This window comes from Molossus molossus, unplaced genomic scaffold, assembly GCF_014108415.1.
Source record: "Molossus molossus isolate mMolMol1 unplaced genomic scaffold, mMolMol1.p scaffold_m16_p_9, whole genome shotgun sequence".
NCBI lineage: Eukaryota > Metazoa > Chordata > Mammalia > Chiroptera > Molossidae > Molossus > Molossus molossus.
The window spans coordinates 62,622,717-62,638,380 of record NW_023425403.1 but is presented as its reverse complement, the minus strand read 5'-3'; the positions used below and the strand labels follow the sequence as shown (position 1 = coordinate 62,638,380).

At 40.6% G+C, this 15,664-nt stretch overlaps 1 pseudogene; it reads left to right on the top strand.

Moving 5' to 3' along the window:
* Positions 1 to 10,023: 10,023 nt before the first annotated feature.
* On the top strand, positions 10,024 to 14,776 carry LOC118622396 (annotated as a pseudogene).
* Positions 14,777 to 15,664: the final 888 nt, after the last annotated feature.

Below are 15,664 nucleotides of genomic sequence, written 5' to 3'. Positions count from 1 at the left end.
AGTTTTAGGGGTTTCTTTGTTTTGCTTTGTTTTAAATTTTTTTAGTGATTCAACATTGCATCAAACTTGGAAGGAAAAAGAGGTTTAGCTTGCCTTGGAAATTCAAGGTTTCACTTGGGCATTTCAAGAGGCAGAAGGATGTGATAAGGCTGCAGTGCCAGGACCAAGTGAACAGGAGTAGGCATGGCCTTTATTAAGTCTGACCTTAGTCAGATGTGTAGTGCTGGGAACTTAGCTCATATTTATTAAATGAATAAGCAATAGCCCAAGAAAGGAAATTGGTCAACACTAAAATGATAGATAAATAAGGATCCCCATCAGGTCTGAGAGTGTAAAATGTACTTATTTCATCCTTGTTCTACACAACATTCTTTTGTCTCCTATTGGATAATTCCAGTAAAAGTTTGGTTCCCCAAACTAAACTTGAAATTGGTATCAACTGTCTTTGGTAACCATCTATTAAAGACAGAGCATAAGGGATGATAGTTGTGACAAAAAAAAAAAAAAGATTTAAAGGGAAGTATTTGAGAATCTAGTAATGATTAAACTGATGCAGGCCCTGAGTTCAACTGGGGATAAAAACGCCTACCTGGCAGGTTATTGTGAGGATTAAATGAGATAATATATGTAAAGCATCTAGCATAATGCTGGCACCGAGGAGGTCTCCAATAATTGTTAATAACTTCTTCTCATCCTTTCTGACACTAGTTGATTTTTGGCTGAATCGCATGGCTAGATTCATTTACTTCCTTCCATTTCTAAGATTTCCATATTACCTTTCTCTCGTTCTATAAAAAGACCTCAGCTCTGCAAGAGCAGAGAGTTTTCTAATCACTTGGGTGAACTCTGTAGTATCAGTCCTAGAAAACAGCTACTGGGAACTGCTATTCCAAGAGCTCAGTGTTGCTGCTAGACATGCTTATTATTTTTCCAGGAAAGATGCTTACCTGTGTTCAGTGGTGTTTGGTTACTGTCAGGTTCAACTCTCTAAACACTTCCAATACATCCAAAAGAAAAGATATGAAAGGAATATCCAGGCCCTTCGGTTAACATTTTCCATAACAGGGTAAATCTTTTGGTTTCATGTCATCCTCTGCTTAAAATGCTCTCCCTATCACCTGTAAGAAATAAGGTCCAAATCTCTTATAATGGTATTCAAGGATTTTCATAATTCAAACATTAACATCCTTACAAATTTCACCCCTCTCTCTCCTTGGAATACACCTAAGCCCTCACATTTTTCTAGAGAGACGTCCCATCTCTCTACCAAACTCCTATTTATCCCTGAAGAATCTCTTTTGTGACACTTTATGGTATACCACAGAGCAAGGTTCTTATAGCATTTTCATAACTCTTTTAATCTTATAGTACTTTTCACATTTGATTATAATTATTTGTATGTCCTGTCTTCACTAGATTGCAAACCTCTAAAAACCAAGACCTGCGTTTTAGAGGTCTTGGTGACTAGATTAAGAACTATGGAATGAGTTGCTAAAGAATAGTAATTTAGTGCAAAAGACAAGATGACAATTTACACTGATTTACTATCTGCTGTAAGCAGGGTGCTGTGCTAAATGCTTTCTAGGATATAACTGATATAATCTTATTTAATCTCCTCAACAACCATGTGGGGATTGACACATTTACAGATTAGTAAGTGGGTTTTAGGGTTGAGTGACTTGTTTAGACTAATTACGGATGGAGCCTAGATTTGAATCCCATCTGATGCGCCAAAGCCCAGGCTCTGCATTATACCAGGCTGGCTTAGAGAAGGAAAATGCTGTGACCGGGGGAATAGGCTGGTATTAGTAAGCAATACAGATTTGAGAGGGGAGGAAAAGCAGCTAGGGGACTAGTTTAACAATTTAACTATAAAGTAATGATGGCCTGGATAAACGTAATACATAGAGAGTGATCAATGAAAGTGATGAACATTGACAGGGGGAACCAAACTGAGAACCATGAATGGAAAGAAGATTTTTAGAGATCATCAACACAGCACCACATCATACCTGGCCCCAAATGGAGGGGGGAGGTGAGCGGGGGATGGGCCTGCAGAAGGAGCCGAACACAGTCCCGAACCCGGATCCCTACAGGCAGCTGCTCCCATCCCTGTGCTGGGACACTGCTCAGCAGCATATAGAACAGGAAACGATAAGACTCAGGTCCTGTAGAAAAATCACAATTTGGTTCATGCCCATGAGAGTACTTGAGATGTGTCACAATATGTGGTCATGGTATTTTACCCTCAATTGTGAACCAAAAAGTAGCCTACAAAAGTAATAGGTTGGATCCCATTTCTCTCCCAGCCGGGGTTAGTGATGACATCCACAGGGTATATCAGCCACTGCACAGAAAGTGTGGTGCCTCCGCCCCGACAAAGCACTGACAGATGAGAGCTGGTTTGTGAGCTCTGTTTGGCTGAATGTCACAGGATACGGAAAGGGTTTTGACCCTGAATACCACTAAAACTGTTTTGAAATCTTGTTTATGTATCACGATTCCAAACTTATGAATTCCTACCACAGCTATTTTGGCTAAATATGCTATTTGCCCATCTATACTATTTGACAAAAATGTGTGGTCTGACGCTGAATACAGACTTGACCTCCTGGATAATATGCTTCAAGACTTGGGCCTTACTCTTTGCTGTTTTTTTCTGTCCTACCCACTTATCTTTTAATAGACTATTTGTTTCTGTAAAGTCAGAGTAGTTTAAGGAAGAAAACCAGGTTTTTGGGGAGGGGAGATGGGACAAGCTAAGGACCATACCTTTCCGTGCATTGCCGGCCAGCTCACTGGTAGAACATTCCTTTGTTCGCTCCTACCAAGAGGGAGGTTGTATTTGAATGGAGATGAGAGCAATTATTCCTGCAAAGTTGTGCTTCCTTTTTAGAAGTATGATTATTTTATAGGCATCTAATTCAATTAAAAAGAGACAGAGAAATTGAGCTTTGGGCAGCAAACTCCAGCATTATGAATGACGTTAAAACGCCCAAACGTGTGCTCAAGAGCAATTTTTCCCAAGAAAACTACAGAAATTCCACTGGTGTCTAGACCTGGTCAACCTCATAGACACCTAACCTGGCAACAGAGAATGGAAGATTTTTGATATTTCAATCACTGATGTTCTGCTGTGATATATGATTTTCTTCCCTTCATATATTGCAGACCTAGATTTATCATGCCTGACATTTTGCTTTCAAATATGTGCCTGGGTTTGCTTGGAGAACATACTGGGGACTTATTTGGGAACTTCACTCCACATTTCACTAAGCATATGGAAGGGAAATACTCTGCAGAATGTAATTCTAGAAGCTAGGTCACCTGAGAAATCGCTTTGGAATTTGATATCCTTTTTTTAAAAAATGAGAAGCCTACAGGGACAAAATACCATATGCTAGGTGCACTGTGGGAATCTGAATATTTCTCTTCTCTTTGTTATGTAATGTTTTTGAAACCACATGTTCATCCAGCTGTTCCTCATCAGTTTTGTTTTGTTCCCATATAAACACATACACATAAAATAAAACAATTTTAATGAAAAGAGAAATTCTCTTTTTCCCTTAAAGTTTCTTTGATGATGGAATTCACATGAAGCTTTGCAGTACTAAAATGTACAAGTTAAAGAATCCGAGAGAGAATTTAAAACAAAATGCAGTTTTGATTGTCTCTTTTGTCTCCCTTCTTATGTTCCTTTACTCTTTTTAACTCTCTCTACAAGCACATAGGAAAAGCACGATTTTGAAATATTATTAGCAATCAAGGTTTTTTGTTTCTTTTTAATGAGAAAAGATAAAATGGCAGAAAGCTTTTGCTGACAAGAGCAAAACAAAGAGGAGCCCTGGTTGTTCAGAGCACTTTGGGACATACCCTTACTCCTGTCTCACCTGTTAGAAAGCTGTCTGGCCACATAGTCCAGCATGTTTATTTGACATATATTGACTTCTAGCTTCTAGCTGTCTTCGTGTATGGCCCAGGTAAGATCAAGAACTGCAGAATTTCCAGCAATTACAGCTTTGCAAAGTGACGTAGCACATTAGAAAATATTTTATTGCACCTTCTGCACTGAAATTCATTTAAATAAAGATAGTAACTTAGATTTCTATAAAACGTTATAGCTTTATGATTTTCACAAACACTCTCTTTTAATCTTCACAAATTTATACCCTTTTTACAATTTAAGGTTTAAGAGATTCTGACTCTACATGGACAGCTAAAATGAATGTTATACAATGGGCCCATTCACTATGGCAGTGTACCTTAGCACATCAGTCACGTGAGCTACTAACAGAAGGATAATTAGCTAGGCCAGCTCCAGTTAGCTTTGTCCTTCTCTGAGTCAATGCCTTTCCTATGTAGCTGCTGACTTACAGGATGTAAGCAGCCATGTAAAAGGTACATGAGGGCCTTGGCTGGCATTGCTCAGTGGTTAGAGTGTTGCCCCAAACACTGAAGGGTTGCAGGCTCTATTCCTGATCAAGGGCATGTACCTGGGTTGCAGGTTTGATCCCTGGCCCTATTTGGGGCATGATGTTTCTTTCTCTCTCTCTTCCCCTACTCTCTCCCTTCCATTCTCTCTAAAAGTCAATGGGAAAAAAATATCCTCAGGTGAGGATTAATAACAACAACAAAAAAGGTACACAAGGTAGGTTCTACATAAAATGGGTAAAGTCTCAGAGTGTATAGAATGCTGTAGTTAAAGAAACCTTACATATCATGTGGTCAAAGCACAAACACAAGGGACACAGCACCTCACAAGGAAGCCTCTTCAGCAAACTCGTCACCTGTATCAATATTCTAGTCCAAGCCACCGTAATCTCATACCTGGATGACTAAATCTGAACAGCTCCTCCTGCCACCACTCTTGTCCTGCCCAAGCCTCAGTGATCTATTCCCCACACAGCAGCAAGCCATCTTTTAAAAATGTAACCAAGCCCAGTTATTCTTAAGTCTAAAATCCTCTAAGGTATTCCCACCACACATAAAATTTAAATCCCCCCAGCCAGTATGGCTCAGTGGTTGAGCATCAACCCATGCACCAAGAGGTCGCCAGTTTGATTCTCGGTCAGGGCACATGCCCATGTCGTGGGCCCGATCCCAAGTGGAGGCCATGCAGGAGGCGGCCAGTTGACGTTCTCTCTCATCGATGTTTCTATCTCTCTCCCTCTCCCTTTCTTTCTCTCTAAAATTAATAAAGAAAAAAACATTTTTAAAATTTAAATCCAAACTCGTACCATGGCCTTGAGGTCCAATTACTCAGTTCCTGCCTGCATCTCCTGCCCCTCTCCTTAAGTGGGGCACTGACTGACCACGTGGTCTTCTTGCTGTTTCCAGTTCATGACCTCTGCATGCTACTTCCTGTGCCTGAGAGGCTCTTCCCATGCAATTTGTGTGGCACATTCCCTCATTCAGTAGGATCGTGCTCAAATATCACCTCCTCAGACCACCCTAACTAAAACAGATCTCCCCACCAAGTCACTCACAAACCTTTGACCTGCTGGATTTTTCTTCATACTTCTTTTTGCTCCTTTCTATTATTTAATATGTTTTTATTGTTTTTTGATATGTGCCCCTAGCGGAAACCAAACCCGGGACTCTCTGGTCCTCAGGCCAACCCTCCAACCGCTGAGCCAAACTGGCCAGGGCTATTTAATATGTTTATTTGTGCTGGTGTTTATATTCATCCTCTTCCACTAGAATGTAAGCTCCACAAGGTAGGGACTTTGTCCTCTTCATTCTCTACTGTTTTCCAGTGTTGTCACATAGTAGGTATTCTACAAATACGTTGATAGATGGATAAATTAATTATTAGAAAAATGTCCTTTCCATTTAAGACTGAATTTCTGTAAAGTGAACGATGACTCTAAGATTCCATCCCTGGGTAACTGAAAGAATGATGGAGGTGGAATGGCTAGAGTTTAGGGATACGTACAGACTTGGAAGTCATCTCATATCAGTCAGTCCACGCTCTCCCTCCAGAGGTAGGGTTGAATGATGGCCTCAAGGTCATACAGCCAGTATATCAATGACTGGAATCCATGTCTTCCGATGCCCGTGGCTTGTGTTCTTTCCACGACATCATACTACAGTATCTCATTTGAGTCAGCAGAAGATGAGATTGGAGTATAGATGAGATGGTGAAGGAAAAATGATAAATTCAGCTTTGGATATGCTGAGTTGAGGTGTCACTGGGACATTCAGATTCAGATGTCACGTGTCGTTAGATGTAAAACTCAGAAATGAGCTCAGGTACATGCACTGATTTTGTAACAAACTGTGGGATAGGATGGGATTGTCCAGGATAGACAAAGAGAAAAAATAAATAAAAGAAAGAGAAAAAAAGGGGCAGGGGGGCAAAGGCCAGAATATTTATTTGCACATGGAAGAAGTTAGCAGAGAAAAAAGGATCCATATGATCTCATAAAGTCAAGGAAAAAATAAGGTCAACTGAGGGAAGGTCAAGTAGGAAGAAGGCTAGGCAGAAGGAGGGGCAGTTTCAGCAGTGTGGGATGAAAGGCCAGCTTGCTGGGATTCAGATAATGAGGATGATGTGCTTAGTGCTCCAGAGCTCTGGGGCTAAACTGCCTGGAGTTGGATCTAGACTTCAGCATTTATGTATATACTTGGGCAAGATTTTTAATCTCCCTAAGCCTTATTGTCACATATATTAAATAAGCATAAAATTAGTATCCATCACATAAAACTGTTATGAGAAATAAATGAATAGTCCATTTAATTTGCTTAGCCCAGCACCTGACATATAGGGATTGCTCAATAAATTTAGCTATTATTTTTCTTGGTAAAAATTTGAAATATAGCCCAGCCAGTGTGGCTTAGTGGATTGAGCATCGTTCCATGCACTGACAGGTCACCTGTTGGATTCCCGCTTAGGGCACACGCCCAAGTTTGGGGCTTGATCCTCAGTAGGGGGCATGCAGGAGGTAGCCAATGGATGTTTCTCATTGATGTTTCTATCTCTCTCCCCCTCTCCTTTTCTCTCTATCTAAAACGTCAATAAAAAATGTATTTAAAAAATTTTTTAAATATAAAGGAAGAAGAAAAATAAGATACAAATTTGGGAGATTAACAGGGCCAAGGGAAGACTTCTATTGAGTGACCAAAATCCTATAAAGAAAGAAAAAGGGATCACAAATTTAGGTACAGGGCTTAGTTTTAGGGATATAAGATAGAGTTTGAGATAGGAGCACAGATTATAGGCAAGATATATAGATATTTTAATAAAGAGAAACTATTCCAAGTTCACCTTGTTAGTTGAGAGCTTCCGAGTCCCTATTTCTTACAGTGCAACTGGTTGGCTGATAATTCCAGTATTCTGAAGTGTTAGAGTTTGGTAAGCACAGCACAGGTCTAAGGGTAGATTCCTACAGCATGTCATGAGAAAGCCTCTCCAAGTTGCCATTGATTCAACATGATTTTTTTTTTTTAATCCTCACCCAAGGACATTTTTCCATTTTTTGTTCAGATAGAGTGGAAGGGAGAGAGAGAGAGAGAAAATCAATGTGAAAGGAACACATCGAATGGTTGCCACCTGCACAACCCAACCAGGGCTGGGGACAAACTGCAACCGAGGTACATGCCCTTAGTGGGACCCGAACCCGGGTCTCTCAGGACTGCAGGCCAACGCTCTAACCGCTGAGCCAAACTGGCCAGGGCTCAACATGATCTTTTTATAATCTCAAGACAGGCAGGCATCTGAAAGCCATCTGGTCCAGGGTCACCTGGATTTCCTCCAGGCATCTCCAGCAGGCAGGTGTATATAAACTGTATTTGAACATCATCTCGTTTGGTATCTTTCCAGCCAGACCTTTTTTCCTCAGGTTAGATTATTCACCACTGAAAGTTCTCCCACAGATTTGCCGTAGGCCTTGAAATTGCCAGTTCCAAACACTCTTTAGGCTTCTGGGACTAAGGGATTCTTTCAAGCCACAAATACATAGCCTGAGAATAAAGACACTGGTAATACCTCGTTCACAGGGTCCTTTGATAGCCGCATAGGATGACCACAAGGATAGGCGAATTCCAGTGTGTGGTGGGAGGGAGTGGAGCACAGGGGGAGTTAGGAGCGTAAGACTCTGTCAAAAGGGTCAGTCCCAGAGATTTACAACATGAAAACACAGGGTATTCAGAGGGAGGGAAATATTGAAGTCATATTCATCCTTCTTCACACCGTTGGTTTGTTCTGGCCCTGGGCAGGTATTGGGTAAGCTACTGTCTAAAGAGGAACCAGGGCCTGAGCATTCACTCATCACCTCAGGTAGGAGAGATTCAGTTACTGGCAATGAGATTGTCTGTATAATCCTCTTGTTTTCTTTTACTCCTCACTGAAGGATATTTTTTCCATTGATTCCCAGATAGAGTAGGAGGAAGGGAGAGAGAGAGAGAGAGAGAGAGAGAGAGAGAGAGAGAGAGAGAGATCCATGTGAGAGAGATACACAGGACTGCTTGCCTCCCACATGACCCCGATCGGGACCGGGGATCAGAACCAGAGACTCTTTGGTCTTTGGGCCTGCTCTCTAACTCCTGAGCCAAACCAGCCAGGGTTGTTCAATCCATTTTTAAATGGATCCAGCCAGAGGTTTGTGGATCTAGTCTAAGAGAGGATAGCCAAAGGTATTCTCAGTCTACCTGTAGGTAAGACTTCCAACTCCAGCCACATGACCCTACCACAATTCAGATAGAGTCCAACTCAGCCCAGCCCAGCTCAGCCCAGCACTCTCTGAGTTTAGTTAACTCTGAAGTTAGTGTTTCCTCATCTGTAAAACACCTTACCTGTTAGAACGCAGGGAGCTGGATAAGAGGGCCTCTGGGAGGTCTTCCCACTTCTAAACTGCGTGATGGAAGCTCGGCTACAAGATCCTTTAGACTCGAGGTGTCACGGCCAGGCAGGTGGGAAGGAGCAGGGACAGCTCCAGAATTTCACCCTAGGTCAGACTGGGGGCCCATCTGTTTGGAGGGGACGGCTGGGAGTGTGTCACGGAGCTGTGTCTGCATGAGCACTCCGGCGGTTGGGGAGGTTGACATGATTTGGGGGGGATCTAAGGTTCCCCACAAACAACCCGTTGTGTCATTTCTGGAAATAGTTTCTGGTAGATGGTGAAGCAATTCCTCTAGCTCTGCACTCCTGGCGATCTCCATATGTTTGTTCAGTTCTAGGAAGCCAAAAGGTTTGGTGGTATTTGACCATCAGAAGACACTCTTTTTAATCAGGAAAGTTTATTACTATATGCATTAATTTTCTCTTCTGCCTGAGTATATAATGGGAATTGGTGAAGATTTGGCCAAGAGAAGCATAAAAAAAAACCCTAGATAATTTATTGTTGTTTTTTAAAGGCAATAAATATTTTTAAAAATCCTCTTCCTGATTCAACAATGAAATTATTACTGTTAGTGAAAATGAATTGGTTTGTTCTGGCCATAAACACTTTACCATTTATGATAATAACATTAGCAGTATTACTAAACACTGTGCATCTATTAATAGCAGTTTTTCTTTTCATACTGCTTTACCAACCAATTAATTAAACCAACCTATTTTAATTGGTTGCCATGGTAGTAAATAGAAATACACAGAAATGGTTGAATCTATCAAATTTGTTCTTAGCTCCTGAAACATAATTCCATTTGGGCAATAAATCATCATTATGTAGCACTGCAGTGTGTTTAGAATAATAATTACTGTTAGTAATGAAAAGATTTGCAAGTACACATAAATATAAACATGCAGTAGCAAATATTTATAAAGATAATTTTTGTTTGTTACCTATAAAATATTTTCCTTTGCTGAATCTGATCGCCAAAAAGGAAAACTTCATCTGTAATTATTACTCTCTTTGAATCTTATCTATTGTGTTTGTCTCTGGGCACCCATCCTGAGAAGAGGGTCATCGAATTAAGAGAGACTTCTGAAAATTTCCATGGAACTAACAGCGAGGAGAGGATTGAGGGCAGAGGGTGGGGAGATAACACAGCCACCATCTGTAGTGTCCAAGGGTTTCTGGAATGGAAGAGGAGCTGGAGTGGTTTGTCTTCCGGGGTCCAGACCAGAGTGAACAATGGAAGCTACCCGGAGGCAAGTGTGATCTGAAGCTTTATGGGGGAATGCTCTGGAGTCCAACAGCTGAAATTCAGACCCTGTCCCTTCCGCAGGTGCGGCTTCCTGTGCAAAGCCTGTTACCTGGGGTCACGAGGGGATTACCGAACTGATGCACTGGGAAAGCGCTCAGGCCTATGTCTCGGGCGTGGTAAATAGTGCCTGACTGCTGGTTCTTTATTAGTGGACACTTTCCCTTTAAAATGTTGTTAAAAATGGGAATGGGCCCATTTGTGAGGGAATGACTCACTGCTCTGTCACCGGAAGTAATGAAGCAGAAACTGGATGGTCACCTACTAAAAATATTATGTAAGGGCTTCCTGCTTTGATGGTGAGGTTGAAATAGATGATGTCCGGGTCTATATGATTCCATGAACTTGGGTGGGGGGAGCAGGGGAGAGGAGAAAGGACTCTGTTTGCTTCCTTCAAACTTTTCTACACTGCATTCTACTATTAATGTAATATTTGGAGACCTGTGTTTATAACGTAATAATGTTGGTTAAATGTTAAATCATCAAAGAACTCTCTTTTCTCTTTGAGACTTTTGCCCTGAACTAACCTTAACTTTGTAAAAAAAAAACAAAAACAAAAAAAACCATCTACTCATTTTGACTGTTCAGGCTCTGCTAGGTTTTCCTGAGACTCCTTAGACCCTTTTCAAATGGAGATTTTTTTCCCAGCTAGTATCCCTAAATCTGTGGCTCACATGTTCTAAAATTACAAATTGTTCCCTTAACATCCAGAATGTTCTCTGTCTATAGTCACATTTCCCTAAACGTTTACCTCTGTCTTTACCTTGTCACTTAACCCCTCCAGCAGTGAGCAGGCCGTGAAACAATGGGTTTTAAATAATGTGGACTTCTTTCTCATGGGAAAAATAAACGTTTTTCTCAGTTTTATTTCTTTCTCTCTAACAACACTGCAGGATGACAGTTCTGGCCCAGTTGCTAAATGTCTGCACAGAGCTGCTGAAATTCACACATTGCTGGGCTTGTTTGTGGGACTCGGGTGTCAGGTCCATCCCAACTGCTCATGGGAGTGTGGCTGTCACTATGACAGTTAGCCGAGGGTGGCAGGGAACTGACTGAGAACCTTGAAGGAGGCTGAGAGGGAGCCAAGGAAAAAGGAAACGATTCCTAGGAGGTAACCAAGGTGAGGGGAAAGGGCTGGGTGTAAACAGTGCAAGGGGGGAAGGGAAACAGAAGGCAAAGAAAAGCACTAAATGGAGAAAGAAAGAAGAAAGGTATCAAACGTGTCCTTTTTACCTTTAAGCCATACATCTACAGAGACCCTTCCACTGCAACAGAAATACTGCTCTTTTGAGAGAATAAAAATTAAGGCTTTTAGAACAAAATAGGCAATAAAAGAGAAAAGAAAAATGTCCCTTCGCAGACAGCCATTCTAAAATCAATCATTTACTAGCAGCATAGGCAGAATAAACTAGTATATCTGGTATGGGCACTTTCCATAGTAAACCACAAAAAAATTAAAGGAGAAAACAATCTCATAGCCAAAAGTAGGAACACTGTGTATCTCTATCTATTAAATAACTTTTAATATTGCATAAGTCTTTTTTTTTTTTAATTATCCTTTAAGACGACATGGAGGGACCTGGAAAGTATTATCCTAAGTCTTTTTTTTTTTTTTTCAACAAAATGGATTTGAAGATATGTCATTATTGTTTTCATGTATGTGACATCTACGTGGCATTTTCACCGAAAGACAAATTTTATTAATTTTTTTAGAAATAGAGAAAGGGAGAGAGAGATAGAAACATGGATGTGAGAGAGATACACCCACTGGCTGCCTCTTGCACACCCCCTACTGCGGATTGAGCCCACAACCTGGCATGTGCCCTGACTGGGAATCAAACAAGGACCTTTTCGTTCATGGGACAACGCTCAATCCACTGAGCCACACCGACCAGGCACTGAATGACAAATTTTAGAGCATTAAAGTGGCCCCCCTTCTTAGTGGTAACAGTTTCTGACATTTTTTTAAAGCAAAATATGGGCATATTCAACTTATAGTCACAACAAAAGGAGAGGCAAGTTCTATACTCTGACATTAATGTTGAATATCCATCAAGTACAAATTACTAATACTACTTTCATGAAACTATTTTCTTACCTGAAAAAAATCAGTATCAGGTCAATTTAGCTTAAAATACAAAATTAACTTGTTCTTTAATTTTGTTTCTAAATATTATATTTAACATCTAAACAAAAGGGATAGATAAACCATATTTCATTTATAATTGTGTGTGTTTGTGTGTGTGTTTGGGGGTAATGTCAAAAGATTAACTGTTGATTTAAAAAAAATAAAAATTGTTCCACAAGTCTTAATGTCTTTTATAAAAGGTAAAAAACATTTTTATTTGTAACTCATTTCACAAATAAGGACAGTGATCAGAGTAAAATGACCAGATAGACTTTGGCTTCAGGTTGGCATCCTCTGCTTGTCCCCTCGCTCAGGTATCCAGTGGCCTGAACATCCCATTCTAAAATCATGCTGAGTGGCAGGAGGGACTCCTCTAGGGAGGTGTTCATTTCTCCAAAATAGAGCAGATCATGGGATGTGTCCAATTAAGACATTATTAAAGTAAAATATTATGATGACTTTACTCAAACAATTATCTTGTAATTTGTGCCAAGAGTCTACAAAAGGGTTTCTTATCTGTGAAATAAAGAGACTGAGTTAGATAATCTTTTTTCTTTAGATTTTAGAGTGAAAAGAAGGGAGAGGGAGAGAGAGAAACATCAATGACAGAGAACATCGATTGGCCTCTTCCTTCGTGCCCACCACTAGGGATTTGGCCCACAACTTGGCCTGCCTGGGAATTGGAGCAGTGATCTCTTGGTGCATGGGTTGATGCTCAACCACTGAGCCACACCAGCAGGGCTGAGTTAGATAATCTTTAATGTCCCTATGAGTCCGTCTACGAAGCTGAGTCTTTTGCTCATAGTTTTATTTTTCTACCCTTATTTAGTTAACAGACAGAAATCTATCATCAGAATGTCACCCACTTTCCTCACAAACAGCACCCATGTACTCTGATGTGGGTAATGTACTTGTTATTATAAAGTTTCATAATAAATCTCCTTATTGGAAAGATTTTTAGTCCATTTGTTGGGGAGGAGGGATATACCCTCACCTACACATGTGTTTAGTACTTTTTCAGACTGTTCTTGACTTCACTGTGTCAAAAACAAAGGCAAATTCAGCAGAGTAGATTAAAAAATAACTCAAGGGAACTTTCCAGAACACTCGGTAAGAGGTGGAGAAGCAGTGGCTTTCCGAGCTGCACGCAGTAACACACCCTTTGCAGCTCCTCCACACCTGTCTCGCCCGCTCATCGGCTGTCAAAAACGGTGAAAGAAACCACTTACTATGATGTTTTGGGGGTCAAACCCAATGCCACCCAGAAAGAATTGAAAAGGCTTACAGGAAGCTGGCCTTGAAGTACCACCCTGATAAGAATCCAAATGAAGGAGAGAAGTTTAAACAGATTTCTCAAGATTACAAAGTGCTCTCTGATGCAAAGAAAAGGGAATTATATGACAAAGGAGAACAAGAAATTAAAGAAGGTGGAGCAGGTGCTGGTTTTGGCTCCCCGATGATGACATCTTTGATATGTTTTTTGGAGGAGGAGGAAGGATGCAGAGAGAAAGAAGAGGTAAAAATGTTGTTCTTCAGCTCTCAGTAACCTTAGAAGATTTATATAATGGTGCAACAAGAAAACTACCTCTGCAAAAGAATGTGATTTGTGACAAATATGAAGGCTGAGGTGGTAAGAAAGGAGCAGTAGAGTGTTGTCCCAATTGCCCAGGTACTGAAATGCAAATAAGAATTCATCAGATAGGACCAGGAATGCTTCAGCAAATTCAGTCTGTGTGCATGGAGTGCCAGGGCCACAAGGAATAGATCAGTCCTAAAGATAGATGTAAAAGCTGCAATGGAAGGAAGATTGTTCGAGAGAAGAAGATTCTAGAAGTTCGTATTGATAAGGCATGAAAGATGGCCAGAAGATAACATTCCGTGATGAAGGAGACCAAGAACCAGGACTGGAGCCAGGAGATATTATCATTGTTTTAGATCAGAAGGACCATGTTGTTTTCACTCGACGAGGAGAAGATCTTTTCATGTGTATGGACATACAGCTGGTTGAAGCATTGTGTGGCTTCCAAAAGCCAATAGCTACTCTTGACAATCGATAGTCATCACCTCTCATCCAGGTCAGATTGTCAAGCATGGAGATATTAAGTGTGTGCCAAACGAAGGCATGCCACTTTGTCGTAGACCATATGAAAAGGGTCACCTAATCATCGAATTTAAGGTGAACTTTCCTGAGAATGGCTTTCTCTCTCCTGATAAACTCTCTTTGCTGGAAAAACTTCTACCTGAAAGGAAGGAAGTAGAAGAGACTGATGAAATGGACCAGGTAGAATTGGTGGACTTTGATGCGAATCAAGAAAGATGGCGCCATTACAATGGAGAAGCATATGAGTATGATGAACATCCTGTTCAGTATCAGACCTCTTAATGGGGCCAGTGAGTAACCCTCACTGCTGGCATTTTATATCTAGTAGTGAACGAGTAAAGGACTGTAATCATAGTATGCTCACTACTTGCTATTGTTTTTGTTTTAATATTCAACGATAGTAGTGTTTTAAAAGTTAAATGAAGAATAAACTCAAATATAAAAGCTCAAAAAATTGCTTTAAATATTTGTTATATTACTACTCTGTTCCCTGCTGTGATTTTTCTCCAAAAAGTAGTGTGGCAAATGTGAATAAACTGATAACTAATGATAAGGATACATGATTCACATATTTTTGAACCACAGGATTGTCTTATAGCTTTCAAAATAATATGCTTCCTACTGGTACTTGATTGTGTGTGGTTTGGGGTAGGTATTAGTCAATGAAGTAATGTTCTTCTCTTATAGAAAAACCCATAAATGTCAGTAGTTTAATACAATAGAAGTTTATTTTCCACTTACTTCACAGAACGTGTATTGGTGAATGGTCCGCTTTCTCTGAGCACTGGAAACTCCTCAGTAAGCAGAAAAGAAAACATGAAGGATCTCTTGGAGATTTTAGGTGCCAGGCCTTGAAGTGGCATATATGACTTCTGGTGACAGTCCGTTGATCAGAGCTGTAACATGACCCCACCTAGATATGATTGTCCCAGGAATTGTCATCTTCCTAATGTGCGTAGGAGGAAATAGTATGGTAAACACACAGGATGGCTTCTGTCATAGTATTTTACAGCAATGAGTTGAAGAAAGGAGACCCAAAGGAGAAAGCAGCTTATCTAAGTACACTTTCCTTCACCAAAACTAGGGTGGTCCTCAGAGGTTGTGGCAATTACCATGTTGAGTTTCTTCTCTTTGGGGTGATTTTGAAATGAAAGAGTGGTAGAAGGTTAGAAACAGAGTGAAAGTGGGAGTGGAATGGATAAATGCTGAGTAGCAGAATGTGCTTTATTCTGCAGTATGTGCATGAGCAAGCTCGTGTGCGTGCGTGTGCAGGTGCGTATGCATGTGTG